Genomic DNA, 19,083 nt, shown 5'->3' on the forward strand with positions numbered 1-19,083 from the left:
GAGAGAGAGAGAGAGAATTTTGTAGACATGAAACTTTTTTCAACTTGTTCCATTCACATTTTCTATTTTAGACTCTAAGAATGTAATGCTTTGTGATTGTTTTAGTTTTCTTTCCCTTTAGAGTCTTCCTCTGTAAACAGAAAAGCTAATCTCTTCAACTTTTTATCATTTCTTTAGGTTCATACTGTGCCTTGGATGAGAATCAAACAAAAAAACGTCTACATTTATTTAGTCACATTACACTTTGCGCTATATTTTATAATATTGATTCTAAGGTGATTAAAAAATATAAATAATGTTAGTCTTTTAATTTGTACAGTCCTGGGTTTTAATCAGCACTAAGAGCACAACTCTGCCACCTGCTTATGCTAATTTTGGACTATAGTCTGCCTAAAGGGGCAGTTTTGATTTGCTTTTAGCGTGCATCTCCTCGCTATACATTCCTCTTTTTAACACCTTAATCTTACAGCTGAAACATCTCCTCAGCCTTCATTAGTGTCTACAGGAGTTATTCATCACTAAATAAACAAATCAGCTGCGTTCATGATCTAAAACATGCAGATACGTGCTGGAAGCTGACTGCAGTGTCAGGCACATCAGCTACATTTTTAAGTCCCAACAGAGCAGACCGGCTACTCTAAAGTTGCAAGTGGAATATTCTGGCCACAGGGGGCGATAGGAGTTTGGTGGCATTTCATTCAAACCGGTGTTGGTAAAGGATCTTCTCAGGGTCCTTCGACTGCCGATGACGTCAAAGTAGTTGATTGGCTGAACATGAAGCTTACAGAAATGACGTTCTCACGTTATGATTTTGATTGGTCAGAACAAATTAGCGGTTGTAGTCTTAGCGGTTGTAGTCCTGTAGTCCAAAAATCAACACTTTTTGGAGAAAATATGTTTAAATTTCTAAAGGAAATGTAAAATATAAGCAAATGATAAACGATGATGCTCAAAAGCTCTTGATGTTGATGAAATGGGGCAAAATAAAATATAAGAACTTTATTGAAAGACACCAAGCAATGTTTAGAGTCAAAGAATGTATTTAGATAACAACTAAGGAAATATACAGACAAACTCCACATTAATACAAACAGATATGGCTTCACATATAAGAACTGTTCTATTTTTTGTCAGTCCGATGTGTTTTATGCAGTTTCACATTCTTTACAAAACAAAGATAATATGGTGTTTTATTAACAAATTACAATTATAAAGAAAACATTTAGGTGTTAACAAACAAGAATTTATTAACAAAACTGCTGATGTCTTTCCAAAACGTGTGTGAAAGCCGAGTAGAGTTGCAGTGATGTGACGTCATCAGCAGTCGAAGGACCCAGAGCCGATCCTGCACCCGAGCAGATCCTGTACAGACACCGGTATAGGGTCGTTTTAGCACATACTGGCCCAAGAAAATTGATTTAAAAATATGAAAAAGTTCCAAAGTGTCTCTTTAAAATGTGATCTGTGGATATTTTAGACATTACATGGCTTTTACAAACTTGTGCTTTCTAGCAGCAGCTTTTTGGTGCTCAAAAGTTCTATATCTAGAGTTATGGGCTCGGCACACGGGAGGCGGCAAACGACCGCGATCAGCGAAATTCGTCGCTGTCGCTTTTATTACCTGACACACGGGAGGCGATCCACGGCCAGTGGCAAAGCTGTCTACGCGTTCTGTTCCATGGCGAAATCAAAACTTCCGTTGTTTTGTTTGGCTGTGTCAGGTTGGAGGGAATTAAGGTTATTTAAGTGGTTCAGAGTTAATAAAGCAGTAGATATGTTTCACAAGGTGCTGCTAGAGTTATGTGAAATCTTACTTGTGATTTTACTATAAAACATAATAATAATCAACTTCTCCTCCATGTTTGCTCGGAGATGTACGGAGCATCCTGTCCGCTCATTGGTCAGTGAATGAAACCTCCGTTGATTGGTCCTCGTCCGGGAGACAGAGATGAAAAGTTGAAAATATTTCAAATTTCTGGGATCGCATCGCTGGGTCGCCTGTGCACGACACGTGCATGAGCGCAAAATTTCACGCACGTTTTTCGCATTTCGCTTGGTAGGAGGGAGACTCGCGATCATCGCTGTGTTGCACATGTCTCATTGAAAATGAATGGAGGAGAGTCGATGTCGCCTCCCGTGTGTCGAGCCCATTATTACTTCAGTCATATTATTTAATAAGTTGGGAAACATTCAGGTTAACACAGATCATAATTTAGCTCTAATTGCATGTAGTTCTCATTGTGCTTTTAGCTGAGAAAGATAAATTAATGCATTCTGTTTCCTGACTTAATGAGTAATTGTACTAAATGTCATTTCAGCATTGATCAAATAAAAATGATTAATTTTAAATTTCATGATAGGGTTGTCCTAAAACCAATTCACATCTGGATGTTTATAAGTGGTACAAAAGCAAATAGCTGTTCGGTACTCATTTATAACCTGTGCATTGGAGGCGTGTTTGGTGATGCTTTCCTCTGCTGTTCTGCCAGTCTGCAGAAACGGTGCAAAATACAGTTTAATTATATTATTTGTGTCTCTGTGTTTGTTGGCTTGTTTGTGTGTGAGTGGTCTCCAAATGAGTGCTTGAGCAAAAATGCATTATATAAAGATTATTTGTTGGTGTTAGAAAGAGGAAATACAGCTGTACCTACTTTGTGTGTGTGTGTGTGTGTGTGTGTGTGTGTGCGTGTGCGTGTGCGTGTGCGTGTGTGTGTGTGTTTTCTTGCTGGGTGTTATCCCAGTGCACTTATCACCTAAGCCCAGACTCTCGACTTTTTGCTCCGGGAACAGAAAAGAGGAGACTTAAAGTCGTACTTCTCCCTGTGTCCTAATGCGTGCACGCCTCTGTGCTTGCAGCTGTGCACGTGTGAGACCAAGGGCAGCACCTACATGATACAGCTTTCAGTTTGAGGAGAGAGAGTAAACGAGAAAGTGGATCTGTGACATTTCTGAAAATGTATCGACTCTTTTTTAGCTTTTACACAGCTTCCCGCTCTGCCAGGTGTGGGCAAATCTGTGTACAAGCCTGTGAATTTGAACATCTGCAGGTTTTTTATGGTAATTTGAAGGTACAGTGACAGAAAGGGACTGTGTGTTTGAACAAACAAAGACCCAAGCTATGGATGGTGTGGATGTGGCAAGAAATCCTATCATCTTAAATTCAAATATATGTAAGCCCTATTCAAGGCTAACTGTCGGTTTGCTGGCTTTTAAAAGCCAGCGCTCTGGAAACTGGCATCTGTGACATAGGGATGGGTACCTTTGACATTTGAATCGATGCGGTACTAATTCCCGGTACCTAGGAATCGATACCGGTACTTAACGGTACCAATTTTAGATACTTTTGAGTGTTTAATATTTTAATTCTCTTTTACAATTAAATATATATTTTTCTAAATATTTAACAATATTTGATAAATACCTCGATAAATAACATACAACAGTTTGTATTTTAACATCGTCCTTGTAGTTTTATAAGCTGATAATTAAACTAAAGCAAACATCTTTACTGTGAACTAAATTTACTGTGTATCTTCATTCCTTTTGCCGTCTTTTTTCATTTGATTTTTCCTACTGGGAAGTTAGAATTTCCGAGGAGAAAGCGAACGCACCATTAGCTGATAACTGGTGGCAATGGAAGCTAACTTATCAAGCTAACGTTATCTTTAACAGTTTATTTAACTGCTGGAGCAGATTAAAACGATGATGCCTCACACTTAGATCGTTGTCGCTGGTTTCATCTTCACCCAATCACCCGTCGCATTTAGTTAAGTGAAGCTAAACTTTAGAGCGCGTTCATATTCTTGTAGTTGGAAATTCGGAGTTCCGAGGAGAAAGCGAACGCACCATTAGCGAAACGGAAGCTAACATATCAAGGTAACGTTATCTTAAACATTTTATTTACCTATCGGAGCCGATTAAGATGAAGATGTCTCACGTAACCTCTCTGGGGGTAATGAAAACATCTTGATGTTGTGGATGAGATGAGGCAAAACCAAATAGATTTAGTGAGATTTTTATTTTATTTTATTATTTTTAGATGGCAATTCTTCTAGAACCAAAATCTGAGGACAGGTATGTGAACTGCCACCAGTATTAGTTTAGACATGTATATTTAACCATGAATAAGGATTCCTGGTGGATTCCTAAAAATGAAATGCAAAGGTAAGATTTTATTTTACCTCAAGGTATCTCCAATTGAAGATATTCTTTAATAGGTGAAAAGTAAATCTTTGACCTGCTTTTTCTTTTTGTGTCACTTAAAATGCAGCAGGCGCCAGATAAATATCTCAATTTTAATCTCTGGACAAAAGAAAAATAACAAAGTTGCATATCTGCATTGATGCTATTAACTCATTCGCTGCCAGGGTTTCTCACCGTTTTTACAGTTTTTTTAAGAGTCACAGAACGTTGCGCGCTAGGGTGATGTCGACGCCAAAACAAAGAGGAGACTCACCTCTTACATCAGGACGAATCCGCGTGTTTCGAGCGTTATCCATTCTTTCATAATCCGTTGTCGAATTGTGGTCGGCAGACGCTTTTCCGGTTCGCGCCTCACTTTTTTTACAGGAGCGGCCCAAAACGATCTCCTAACACATGGATGTTCTGCTTCCTGATCACGTGACGGACGACATGTGTGGATGAAGATCGGCTTCAGGGCTGAGGTGTTTGTTCTCAGCGCGGGGGTTCGTTCCGATGCTCAAACAGTAAAAACAACGGTTGGATCTAAAATGACGACTTTAGTCGTCAATGGCAGTGAATGAGTTGAGATGAAACCTTGCTCTGCAAACAGAACTTGTTCCTGCCAGGTTGTTCGCCATGATGACTAAGGTCAAAAACAGGAGGTGGCATTCAGCTTTGATACAGCTTTTTTTCTTTTTCCAATTAAAGAGCAGGTTCACTGAGAAACCATTCTTTACTTATTCTAAATGATCAGTCACTCTGAGTTTAACATGCAGGCAGAACATGAAAATAATCTTCTACCCCTATTTCCTGCATTAGCTCAGATGGAAAATAGATAGAAAAACGCTCTTTTCATAAAAGCCTGACAAGTCTACATCACACTGTCACTTAACATTCATGGACTCACCCATCTTTTGGTATGCCGTTGTTGATTTAGTGTCCAGGAAAGAGCAGAGTACGTCTCGGTCAATGATTAGAAATATTAAACAAAATAAATATTTGCCACTTCCTGGTTGGCTTCAGCTCTGGGAGCCTGAAATTCCCTCTTGGCCTCGGCTAGTAGAAGCTAACAGTTAGCATTAGCAACTCCGCCACACAGCAGAGCTCCTTCAGGCTTGTGTTATTTGTGGAGATAAAACATCAGTGTTACAAAACAAACATTCAGTGGTAGAGTCACTTTAATGTTAGCCAATCAGAGGCAAGATGTCCAAATATAAGAAAAGAAGAAGAAGAAAATAGCATTTCTATCGCGCCGCTCAAGATAAAAATTACGAGGCGCTTCACAAAAACAAAAAATGTTAAATATAAAAAATAATTAAAAAAAGTATTAAAAATATATTTAAAATGAGCCAAAAATAGACTATTGTGATTAAAAATCGCAAAGAAAGAAAGAGAGTGAGTGAAAAGGAAAGAGGGAAATCAGTGGATCCTGAGGAAGGTGGAATAGTTAGGGAGAGGGTGATGAAGGTCACACCAAAACCAGCTTGAACAAGTGAGTTTTCAAGACTCCAAATCCTGCCGTCTGAAGCTACTCTCTCCTCTGACTGACTTCTATGTACCGTACAATCTCTTTGTCTAATGTTCATTCACAAATGCTCACGAAATAGAGAAGGGGATAAAAGCATTGCAAACACTCAGAAACTTCCAGGAGTTTCTGGCTTGTGTCCCGGAGAAACACTTGGAGGGAAGGAGATGCACCAGGCTTAGTTCATCTCCTGCTGTCTTCACCTGGCCTCTCATCTCATTTCCAAACCTCCTGCCAGTGACAGCAGGAAGGCTTGACTGACTTCATAGACTCTCAGAACTTTTTGCCTTCATGTTGGCTAATTACCTAACTCCTCATACCTTTCAGAACTTTCCTTAAAGTCATTAATTTTAAATAAAACAGCTAGCTCTGTGATAAGTCCTCTGACATGTACTTTTTAATCTTCACAAGGAACTAAATCATTTTAATCCCTTTATTTCATTGCTCTACACATTCATCAAAATCTAATTCATCTCTGATTGCAACACAGTTGTAACTCAGCTGCTGTGTTTGTCTCACTGTGCTGAAGACGCATGATTTTGCGTGTTCATCAGTGTTTGTGATGACTTACTACCAGCAGCGATGTGGGAGAGGCACAAACTTTATATTTGCAGATTTTTATTATTCCTTCAGTTAATAAAAAACTTTAAATTGAATGTGTGAGGGGAAAGAACAACATTATGTTCTTAAATAATGGACAGTAGTTTTAGGCGTTCAGTAATTTGCTCATACGCTTGAGATTGGACTGATAATGCTAATCAACCCCAATGAAATGCATTTCTAAGAATCTAAATAGAAAACTTTTGATTATTTGAATTTGCTGTCTTTGAATTGTTGTTTCAAATAAAGCAGACAGATATTACTTGCTATTAGGAATGTACGAAAATATCGATATGGCAATATATCGTGATATTTTTTCAGCGACATATCAATATTGAAAAGCCATGTATCGGAAATATCGATATAGCAAAATATCGTGATTTTTTTCCTGCTATATTATATTGAAATTCAAAAGTTGTGGATCAAATTTTAGGAAAACTTTACATGCAAACATTTGTGTATTTTCTTTTCTTTTGGTGCAATTCAAAAGCCAACCTCTAGTTGGCAGCAGTGTGCACTGGGTTTTGTTTCCATCATGGAAATTTTAATCTCTCTACAGTATTTTTGTTCAGATACCTCATGTTAAACATGTTACAAGTCAGTTTGGACTGTTTATTGAATTTTCCAACAACAAATTCAGTTTAAAAAAATCGCTAATATTGTCTGACTGAATGTATCGCAATATATCGTATCGTCTCCCCTGTATCGTGATACATATCGCATCGCCATAATTTCACCAATACACATCCCTTGCTATTACATCTGCAGAAACAAAATGAAACAAAGAAATGTATACCTACAATGAATAAGTGTGATTTCTACTGTTCAGACTTACAGCACTGCGGTAGACTATTGAGTTTGTGTGTTGATACCATGCATAGACTAGTCGTTGTGGGTGCACCTCTTCACATTTATAGTCTCTGTAGGTGTAGAGTAGGGTCGGGTGATTTGTATAATTTTTTCCACCGCCAATCGTCAATCCAAAAAAAGACGATGGACGATTTATTCGTGCATGTGACGTGATGACGCACGGATTCATTTGCAAACAAAGAAGAAGCCCAAAACATAGATTTTGTTTAGACAAGCGCAGCACGTTTGCTGGAAGAGAAATTTATATTTTTCTTTTTGTTTAATTTTGTATTTATAGTTTGGTAGAGTGACCAACACATTCTCACACCCAAGGCATCAAAATATGACGTGTGTGACCAAGCCTCAATATATGACGATTTGGGACACTCCAGCGTGTCAGGAGACGACGGTCAGGGACAAACAGCTGACGCAGCGTCCCAGAGCGACGGTATCCGACGCCGGTGGTGAGCCGGACATTAGAACGACTTGTGAACTACTTAACCTTCCCCTCACCCCAATCCTAACGTTAAGGTCACAATTTATGGACCTTAAGGTTAGGATTGGGGTGAGGGGAAGGTTAAATAGTCGAATAATGTCCGTGTGACCGCGCGCGTCAAACAGTGGCACCAGCGGAGTCACGTGTCCCAGCGTGTCCCTGATCGTCATCTCCTGATGCGCTGGGGCGTCCCGAATCATCATATATTGAGGCTTGGTCACACACGTCATATTTTGACGCCTTGGGTGTGAGAATGTGTTGGAGTGACGTATAAACGGCCCGTATTATAACACAATAACCTTTCTCAGTGGCCTAGTGGTACAGTGTCCGCCCTGAGACTGGGAGATCAGGGGTTCGATTCCTGGTCGGGTCATACCAAAGACTTTGAAAAAATGGACCCAATGCCTCCCTGCTTGACACTCAGCATTAAGAGGTTGGATTGGGGGGTTAAACCACCAAATGGTTCCCGAGCGCGGCCGTGTCTGCAGCTCACCGCTCCCCCAGGGGATGGGTCAAATGCGGAGAACAAATTTCGCACACACACCTGAGTGTGTGACAACTAATGGGACTTTAACTTATTAAGCACGGTTAAAATGTAAAAAAGAAGCCTTGTCTTTGTTTCCCCGTGGTGCCCACTGTTGTGGTTTTTATGTAAGCTAAATGTTTCTTTCTGAACAAAATCTTCTGGGGTTCTTTCTTCTATAAGTGGGGGGATGGAATGAATCGCTGCTGCGTTCGGACGCACTCTGAGGAGGCAGCTCGCTGCCAGAGGTCACATGATCATTTTTTAAATAATGAACAATCATTCGTTAACTTTCCATTCATTTGAATTAATATTTAGTCCAACCAAGCTGATCAGAATGTCCCAGTAACATGAATAATGCAATTAATGGATTTCACTTAAATTAGGAACATTTCACTTAAATTAGGAACATTTCATCTGCTGCGGCTCGAACGCACATTCCTCCTCCGCCGCGTAAACCTGAACTGGTCACCTGCAGCTTGTGCGTAATCAAATGTCTCTAGGGAGCTTGCTGAAGAGGTTATGAGCTTTTAGGCTTTTGCCTCAGACAGACTCACGGCTGTTTAAATAATGTTCTGGATGGATCCGTGCTCTGCTGACACAATCGAAGCAAGCGCTGAATAACGACGAGCGCTACTTCAGCCAAAGTTTTAAAACAGGAAACATTTCTCCAAATGAAATAACCAGAACCAGTTGCCACCCTCAGTTAGGCTGTCCCCATCTCTGCCAGCCTTTAAGAGTCACCTAAAAACACACCTTCTCCGCTTGGCGTTTCCTGAACATGTTTGATTCGGCCCTCTTTGAATTTCTTTCACAGTTTTCATTGGTTCACTCTATCCCTTGTTTTACCCATCTGTCCTGTACTAGAATGTTTCACCTTTTTTTGTAATTTGTATTTTGTAATTTGAATTGCTTTTATTTTTGAATTGCTTTTATTTTTGATTTATTCACTATATTTGTACTTCTACTGCACCATGTTCAGCGCCTTGGGCTTCCTGACAGAGTTGCGGAAGGCGCTTTATAAATAAAGCTTTGTTTGATTGATTGAGAAGTCTTCCAGACTCGGAAAGATAGAAGCGTTTCCACTTTCTACTCAACGCCGCGCTGTAATGCACAATGTCGAGTGCGTCACAGACGAGCCTCTCCTCAGCGCACCACTTGCGCGTGCACTGTCAGCAGCCAGAGGCGGAGGAGGTGAGAAAAGGCTCAGATGCGCTGATGGAGATCTTTTCTTAATTGTTACCTCCACGATGTTCTCTGTGCGTAGCGTGTAAAATATTCCCCAGTAACAAACAAACAAACAAATAAACAAATCGCCTCCTGTAAAAAACAACCGTAACGGCGCAGCCCATTGCCGATGGTCGATTCATTCATCCCATCGTAGAGGCTGCATCCGTGCCGCTGCAGTCTGCTGATTTGTGCCTAAATTGGACGTGCTATGTTTTTCTGTGCATCAAGGGGGAGTTTGTTTTTGTGTCATGGAAGCTGTTGACTGTTCCACTCTGTCTTGTATTGGATTTGTAAGGGTCCCTTCACTTTGATCTGAGTATTTCAGACAACTAGACTCGGGTAACTGAAGCTGGACCTCTGTACATAATGCATCATTTGATTCTTGTGCTTCATCTACAAGGCCAGTAACATCAAACAAGAAGGATAGACAACATCAAAGACTCGGTCCTCTGGGTACTAATGACACAGGCTCCGTCTGTCGCACTGTAGCAGCTCACACCCATTTGAGCTTTTTCTTTTTTTTGCCACACACTAGTATATGTGCACAGGCTATTGCGCTGAATTAGTTTAAGTAACTGACTGTTTACTAACGTTAACCCTTACAAAAAAACATGAAGGTGCCCTTTAACACAGATTTGTGCTAAAATGAGGTGTACATGTGTTGTGAGGGAGCTGGTTGCTAAAGCTAATTAATGGAAAAGTGTTACCTCCTGTTGACTTGCACATAGCTCCTCGAGTGTTTAAATGTTGAATTTCTGAATGTATCATGGTAAATTCCTTGAATGTTTTTATTTTAGAAAATGTAATAAATAGTGAAGTATTTGCTTTACATTCTGGGAAAAGCTACAGCCTACGGCATTCCTGGTCTAATCCATCTTTTGTCACGCTTAAAGAGTGCCAAATACCTGCTATCTTTGCAGGAAAAGTACAAACTGAAAAACCTTTTTATTATTCATACACCGTCTCTTACTCAACAACCAGCAAGGGTTTTGGAGTGGCAGACTATTGCATCACTCAGATCAATAAGCAGAGACTCTACAATGCTTTCTCTTATCATGCATCATAACTTACTGGATTGATTAAATGGACTCAGGATGGGAATGTTGATTCTCATCCTCTTTTAAAAGGCCTGCTTGCTTTTGCTGTTGGCCATTATGCCAATATATCAGGGTAACTGGGGGTCCTTAAAAAGTCTTAAATCTGCTTTTCCAAATTTAAGGCCTTAAAAATCCTTAAAAATGACAAATAATCCTTAAATACAGTTTCCAAAGGTCTTAAATTACCAAAGATCCAATTAATAAGACTCTTTTATTTCTAAGTTTTTTTTTTGTGAATTTCTAGTTTGTGTTCAGCATTTTTTGTGTATGACATTTGCGTAAGCGGAACCGTACACATTCAGTTGGTTGTTGGTAGATGAGCACATTAGCTGGTTAAGCTAGTGGGAGCTTGCGCCATGGGGAAGTGCAAGTTTAATGGTATCTAGATGGCTAATCCCACGTTCGCAACGTGGTTAGCACCGTTTCCAGGCAATAGCTGGAAATTATAGCTTAAATTTAATTGGAAAAAAAAAGCTTAAATTTGGTCCAAGTGGCCTTAAAAAAGGTCTTTAAAAGTCTTAAATTTGGCTCCCTTAAACCTGCAGATACCCTGATAAATGGCCGACAGGCTACATTAAGAGGAGGTTCTTCTATTTGAGCCACTGTTCATGTGTACAAATCAATCAGGGTAAAGTCTAGCTGGAAAAATGTTGGAAACTGTGGATCCATAAACACTTGATATTTGTAATGATGCTGTTAGAAATAATGGCAGTTTGGTTTATTGTGCTGTAATAATGTTGCTGCATCCAGGTGATGACCACCTAACATCACATACCCTCTGCATGGATGCAGGTTATTTTATCAAAGCAGTTGAAACTATTTGAGATGGAGGCAAATGTTTAATTATGTCACTAGTGGTGATTAGTACTAAATGTGCTACTGATTGAAGTTAGGTTACCTCCTGTTGACTTGCACATAGCTCCTCGAGTGTTTAAATGTAGAATTTCTGAATATATCATGGTAAGCAGCATTCTCTGGTGAGAGCCGGGAATTAACCTGAAGCCTGCCAAGAAATGGCCTGTGTTTATATAGCACCCAAGGCGTTTCACAACACAACCAGTCATCCATCCATTCACACACATTCACACGCTGATGGGGACGAGCTATGTAGCCACAGCTGCCCTGGGGGCGCACTGACAGAGGCGAAGCCCGCCACACACAGCGTAGGGATGGGTACCTTTGACATTTGAATCGATCCGGTACTAATTCCCAGTACCTACGAATCGATAACGGTACTTAACGGTACCAATTTTCGATACTTTTGAGTGTTTAATATTTTTAAATCTCTTTTATAACATCTTTACTGTGAACTAAATTTACTGTGTATCTTCATTCCTTTTGCCGTCCTTTTTCAATTGATTTTTCCTACTGGGAAGTTAGAATTTCCGAGGAGAAAGCGAACGCACCATTAGATGATAACAATGGTGGCATAGGAAGCTAACATATCAAGCTAACGTTATCTTAAACAGTTTATTTAACTGCTGGAGCAGATTTAAACGATGATGTCTCACACTCGTTGTCACTGGTTTCATATTCACCCAATCACCCGTCGCATTTAGTAAAGTGAAGCCGAACTTTAGAGCACGTTCATGTTCTTCTAGTCGGAATTTCGGAGTTCCGAGGAGAAAGCGAATGCACCATTAGTGAAAAGGAAGCTAACAAATCAAGCTAACGTTATCTTAAACATTTTATTTACCTACCGGAGCTGCTCTGTTTACAACTCGCTCGCTGCGACCGATGACATAACGCTCTTGCGCATGCGCAGCTGTCTAGGCAAGTTCTCATTGTGAAGGACGGGTACTGAAACGAGGCACCGTTTCAAATGAAGTGAATCGGTGCTCGGTCGGTACTATAGAATTCGGCCGGTACCTTAAAAAGTACCGAATTCGGTACCCATCCCTATACACAGGCACCACTGGTTCATCCGACCACCACCAACAGGTAAGCTGTGGGTTAAGTGTCTTGCCCAAGGACACAACAGCAACATTCTCTGGTGAGAGCCGGGAATGAACCTGCAACCTGCTAGAACCTGCAACCTCCCAAGAACTGGACAACCCCCCCTACCTCCTGAGCTACCTCAAACATACATAGCTTTCTCTGAGTTGAAAGTAGCTTCAGAATGGTTAATGTATTGACTTCTTACTTTATTTTCTGTAAGTCTTAGCTGCATAGTGTGCAACATCCCCCTGCTACTGGCTGTAATCATTGGACAATGTGCGTCATGCTATTGTTATAAGATAAAGCATTTTTCTTTATAAAAATGCTGAACTGCCGAAAAATTGGCGTTCATTATTCAAACATAATTCCAACATAATAACTGCTGAGCTATCATCAGTCAACCAATCCCTCTGTGGAGGATGAAGTAAGACAAACTTGAAATGGAAGAGTTTTTACCTCAAGCATTTTTTTTTCTTGTGAAAGGAAAGATGAAAATGCTTTGTAATCTTTGCAGATGACACCGCATGTGTGCTGTTATAAAAATACATGTAGTAATTTATTATCGGCTAGTAATACTGACTATGCCTTTGCTTTTGCTTCTCGTTGCTCAGAAAGTATTCTTTGAAGCTTCTGCCTTTCTCGTGAAATATTAAGTTGTTCCCATCATCCAACCAATTTGTATTATTTCATTTTAATGAGCAATCACACAGCCTCCAGAGATCCTGCAGAGGTGTATATTTATAGGAAATGAGTTTCAGCGTGTTATCATTGCACCGTGGTTCACACAAAGCATTGGTAATGAAGACTTGCCATTCTTGCTTTATTATTGCTCTATTCTCAAGCAGGCCATCAGTCTCAGTATAATTTGGTTTTGTTGAATAACGGACCTTTCTGTCAACGCTATTTTGGAGCTCAAGATGAAAAGATTGCCATCTGTATGGCCTTATGCACACCTATCAAAATTAGATTTAATTTATTTTGCTCTTTGTTTTTATAGCTCCTTGCCTTAGAGATAAGTAAAAGCATCCTCCGGGAGTGTGGCGAGAACCCACTTTTTTAAATCAAAGAAAATGTATTGTACTCAGTGTGCAAAGAAAGCTAGTGATACTTTGGTAATTTTTAGCATGTTTGAGAGAAATTAATGGTTAATAGTGACCCCCCCTTCACATGATGTTGCTGCAGTGCAGTCGAGACACAAACTTATCATTAGCCATTTAACTTCTACATGAACATAAAACAATGACAATGTTGGTTTTTTTCCATTTCCAATCATGAATTAGGGTTACAATATAATGTAGAATAATAACAAAAAATCTAAGGTAATAAGTTTTTCCTGAACATCCCCATTTAAAACAAAAATGTGGTTTAATGGTTTTTCTTTTAGTGCATCCTTCAGATAGTTAAAATGTGCTCTACCAAGTGGTTACCCTGCTAATTAAAGGTTGATTTTCAGGTGAAACTCGGAAAAATTATGTCAGTAATTCTACTTAAAATGTAAAACTAACAAATAAATTACATGCAAAGCCAGAATTTCAAGGCTTTACTTGTTGTAACTGTGATGATCATGGCTTACAGTTTATGAAAACCCCAAATTTAAAAACTCAAGACAATTTCAGGGTATCCGTGGGTCCTTAAAGTCTTAAATTAGCTTTTCCAAATTTAAGGCCTTAAAAATCCTTAAAAATTACAAATAATCCTTAAATACAGTTTCCAAAGGTCTTAAATTACCAAAGACCCAATAAACAAGATTCTTTTATTTCTATAAAATTTTCATAAATTTCTAGTTTGTGTTCAGCATTTTTTGTGTATGATATTGACGTAAGCGAAACCGTACACATTCAGTTGGTTGTGAAAGGGGGCTATTTTTAGATGAGCACATTAGCTGGTTAAGCTAGTGGGAGCTCGCGCCATGGGGAAGTGCAAGTTTAATGGTAACTGGATGGTTAATCCCACGTTCGCGAAGTGGTTAGCACCGGTTCCAGGCAATAGCTGGAAATTATAGCTTCAATTTAATTTTTAAAATAGCTTAAATTTGGTTAAAGTGGCCTTAAAAAATGTCTTAAAAAGTCTTAAATTTGACTCCCATAAACCTGCAGATACCCTGCAATTGGAATATCGGGAAATGTTTCAATATTCTAGGCTCAAAGTGCCACACTCTAATCAGCTAATGCATCCAAAACTCTTCTAAAGTGTTCCTGAGCTTTTAAGTAGTCTTTCAGTCTAAGTAGAATTACTGAAATAAATAGACTTTTGCACCATATTCCTTATTTTTTTTTATTTTCAGTTATAGAACACCGTTCATGCCACCTTTCTTTACACACCTGCTCAGTGACTACCTCCTTTTCTAGTTTAATCTTGTATCATGTGGTGAGTATCAGTCTGAAAAAGAGGCTAACAAGTTGAAATGTCCTCAGTGGTTAACTGGAACAGGATTTATTTCACCATTTATATGTTTCATGGTAAACTAACTTTCCAGATTGATGATTTCAAAATTGAAAAGACTAAGTTCATGTGAAATACTTCGTAATGCTTTGAAGTGGAAGAAGGGCAATAGCTTTCTCAAATACCCCTTTATTGTCTCAAGATATCTGGTTAAAATTCACTGTGAATAATAAAGCTTCATCATGGGATGGGGTGTAACAACAACAACGTTTTGATTGCATTTACATGCACAGTACTCAGGGAAGTATGGAATGGCCTTCTCTTTTGTTTCTTCATCTTTCCCCTTACATACTGCACAATCTGCCTGAGTAACCGCAAAGATAACTTAGAATATGTGCTTTCAGTTTGCTCGTTGGTACTTGCTAGTTTGCTGCTCACCACCTCTGACTGCAAAGAACACAGACCAGAGAGATGGGCTTGCTGTAGGCGAGCAAAATCATGCTTTCACTGAACATTAGTGTCAACTCTTTGTTCAGAGTAGCTGGATTAGTCTGCAAGTGCTTTTGGAGGAGAAAAATGCAACTAAAAGGGTTAAAATAAGTCCTGGTGGTAAATTCTGGCTTGAAAGTTCTCTGATGTGACAGCTATGTCAAGTCCACAAGTTTTGACTGTAGTTTTCAAAAGAATGCTCAAAATGTGGGATGACCCAGTGTTTAAAATTGCATCGGGAAGTAGTGAAGTTATGCACAGTTAAAGCTAACGTCACCAAAAAAAGTCAGATTATATTCCGGGCAGAGAATAAATCCATCTCAAATTCTTGGCATTTTGATCATAAAAGCGGTCATGTTTACAGACCTTAGATGTGAACCTAATAGAAGAGTCCCTTCTGGACAACAGTCTCATAACTTTTCTAATATCTGACAAGGATAGCTAAGTCTTTCAAGATGTAAACCCCACAGATCAATGGGTTTAATATTGACAGTTGGCTTGAATAAACGGGTGTGTCAGAGAGCTGCTTCGTGCTCTGCAGATGGGGATGTTTCAAACTCAAATGCGTATCTAATTAAACGCTGACAGTTCGCTTCATAATATTTAACCCACTTAGTGCCATTTCCAAACATTATTCAACCATAGATTTTGTTTGACCTCTTGATCTCAAATTTGAAGTCACAGGGAAAAAAATGATTGTTGCTCTAAATAGTAATATATAATCTGAATTGGAGGTAGGGATGGGTACCTCTGACATTTGAATCGATTCGGTACTAATTCCCGGTACCTAGGAATCGATACCGGTACTTAACGGTACCAATTTTAGATCCTTTTGAGTGTTTAATATTTTAATTCTCTTTTATAATTAAATATATATTTTTCTCAATATATAACCTTATTTGATAAATATCATGATAAATAACAAACAACTGTTTGTATTTTAACATCGTCCTTGTAGTTTTATAAGCTGATAATTAAACTGAAGCAAACATCTTTACTGTGAACTAAATTTACTGTGTTTCTTCATTCCTTTTGCCGTCCTTTTTCATTTGATTTTTCCTACTGGGAAGTTAGAATTTCCGAGGAGAAAGCGAATGCACCATTAGCTGATACCTGCCCTCCACTCCCAATGATTGGACAGGAATTCGAGAAACGTGATTGGTAGCTAAGACTCGTGCTCTCATTGGTTCCACCCAAGATCCTCTCACTGACGCTAGAATCGAGACAAAAAGATCCGTAACTGTAGATTTGAGGTTTGGACCTGTAGAATGAAATGTGTGTTTTTGAGAGTTTTGATTTCAAACTTGTACCTTGATTTTTTCAATTTGGAAGTCTGCTAGTTACAAAACGAAAGTTTCACGTTTCTGAATGAATGTTTGATGTTACAAAATGAGTAGTAAATGTACAAAATAAAAGTTTGATTTTTCAAAATAAAAAATACATGTACAAAATACAACGTTCCTGTTACAAAGCAAGAAATACAAGTATGAATTGAGAATTACAAGTTAGAAAACTAAAGTTACAAGTTACAAATCCAAAGTTACATGTGATGAAACATGTTCGAAGTTACAAAACTTGGTACAAGTTACGCTGAATATTGTCCCAATCCTAGCTCCATACTAAAGCGCCCCCTGGCAGGTGAAGGAAAATCTTCAGTAGAGCCGCACGTCATTATAAGCCGCATGGTTCAAAGCGTGGAGGAAAAAAGTAGCGGCTAATACTCCAGAAAATACGGTATCCTTTTGTGTGTGTGTGTGTGTGTGTGTGTGTGCGTGTGCGTGCGTGCGTGCGTGCGTGTGTGTGTGTGTGTGTGTGTGTGACTTCTGTTGATATAAAGTGTTTTCTTATCTTTGGTTGCTGTCGTCCAGTTAGTGAGTATTGTGCTTGTGTTTTCCATTGGTTATGGCCTATTATGGATAGCCGGAAACTGTTGGCAGGTAAAGAGATTTTCACAGTTTCTCTTACTAATATTCCGTGCCTACTAGAAGAAACCACTATTCCAATGGGCCATTCCCATCTGTACCGGGTCGGCCCGGGCCGGGAAGCGTAGGTTGTTTACATATCTGGGTAGCCTGGTATTTTTCCGGGCCAACCAAGGCTCATTCTCAGCCCTCTTCTCGAGGTGGTCTGCTTCAGGCCGACCAGGGCCAACACACCCACTGCTGACAGCAAATTCACACCTTCCATTAGAGCAAGCCTCTGATTGGTGGGTAGAATCAGCCCACATGGGCTTAAGACAAGGATTTGTGGAATCAACCGGGCCAGGCTGGGGCCGACTGGGGCTACCCGGCCCGGGCCGACCCGGTACAGATGGGAATGGCCCACAATTAATCCACAGTGGCACAATTAGCTCAATTTCCAAGATTATACTCACTTTAATTCCTGGCCTTGTTGTGATGTCAACACATCAGTATTGTTTACACTGTCATGTGACATGCATCACTTCTCTGTTGCTCTTTAAAGAAAACGTTAAATGTTTGTGTGTCGTTGGGCTTGGTTGGTGAAAAAACATCGGGAGACTCTGTCCTGTTAAAACTTCCTCAACACTTTTGAACATTGATGCTAATATTATTGCAATGTGCCCGTGTGAGGCAGAAAATGACAAACACTAAGTGAAACTAGGAGAAATGATCATCTGTGGCAACTGATAAGCCAGTTTATTTTCTAGAAAGCAACGCCTTGATTTTCTTACATTTCCATAATGATACAATCAAGAGATTCTACTAAACCAGCTCCCTGGAACTAATCACAGATGATGCAGGGGTGGTGGTGGGTTGGGGGGTTGTTCCTGCTCTTTATCTGTCTGCTCCCTGCATTTATCGTGAGTTAATTAATGTGATCTGAGTTCTGATAATCATTTTTGGCAAATTGATCATCATATCGCTTAATTAACAATAAGAAGAGCATGTTCATTACCACGTGGCTCTTTACACAGGAAACTAAACTGACTGTTTTAAGCTGAGACACCTGAACTGCATGTCTGATTTTACACAGCTGCTACTTTTTCCCTGTTTTTATCCGTGTTAATCAAAATTCAGACTTTGTCAAATGAGTGACCCGTGGGTCTTACTCGGGAATGGTGGATTAATTAATTGATTAAAGCATTAACCTTAATTGACTAAGTAGATGCTGATAAACAGCAGAGGTTCTTTATTTATTTTTTAGGAACCAGGACGGGACAAAGAAGCTTGTGAAGGATTACAGATGTTTTTGTTTTGATTTGAGGGATCACAGGGTGGGTTACTGACTGAAAACAAAAGGGTCATGCCTAGTTTATATTTTCCACCATTACAGTCGTGTAATGTTAACGGTGGTGTATTTACCATTGGATATTTGTATTGAGTACATTTGTTTCAGACTTTTTAACATGGGCATATTTAGGGATGGGGACCTTTGACATTTGAATCGATCCGGTACTAATTCCCGGTACCTAGGAATCGATACCGGTACTTAACGGTACCAATTTTCGATACTTTTGAGTGTTTATTATTTTAATTCTCTTTTATAATTAAATATATATTTTTCTCAATATATAACCATATTTGATAAATATCACGATAAATAACATACAACTGTTTGTATTTTAACATCGTCCTTGTAGTTTTATAAGCTGATAATTAAACTGAAGCAAACATCTTTACTGTGAACTAAATTTACTGTGTTTCTTCATTCCTTTTACCGTCCTTTTTCATTTGATTTTTCCTACTGGGAAGTTAGAATTTCCCAGGAGAAAGCGAACACACCATTAGCTGATAACAATGGTAGCAATGGA

The 19,083-nt window shown here is 39.2% G+C and overlaps 1 protein-coding gene across 1 annotated transcript in view; it reads left to right on the top strand.

The window, feature by feature from the left end:
• ipo11 (importin 11) overlaps positions 1-19,083 on the top strand; it is a 215,357-nt gene that overhangs the window by 173,032 nt on the left and 23,242 nt on the right. The gene's annotated exons all lie outside the window — the stretch shown is intronic.

Source organism: Nothobranchius furzeri, chromosome 17, assembly GCF_043380555.1.
Source record: "Nothobranchius furzeri strain GRZ-AD chromosome 17, NfurGRZ-RIMD1, whole genome shotgun sequence".
Lineage (NCBI taxonomy): Eukaryota > Metazoa > Chordata > Actinopteri > Cyprinodontiformes > Nothobranchiidae > Nothobranchius > Nothobranchius furzeri.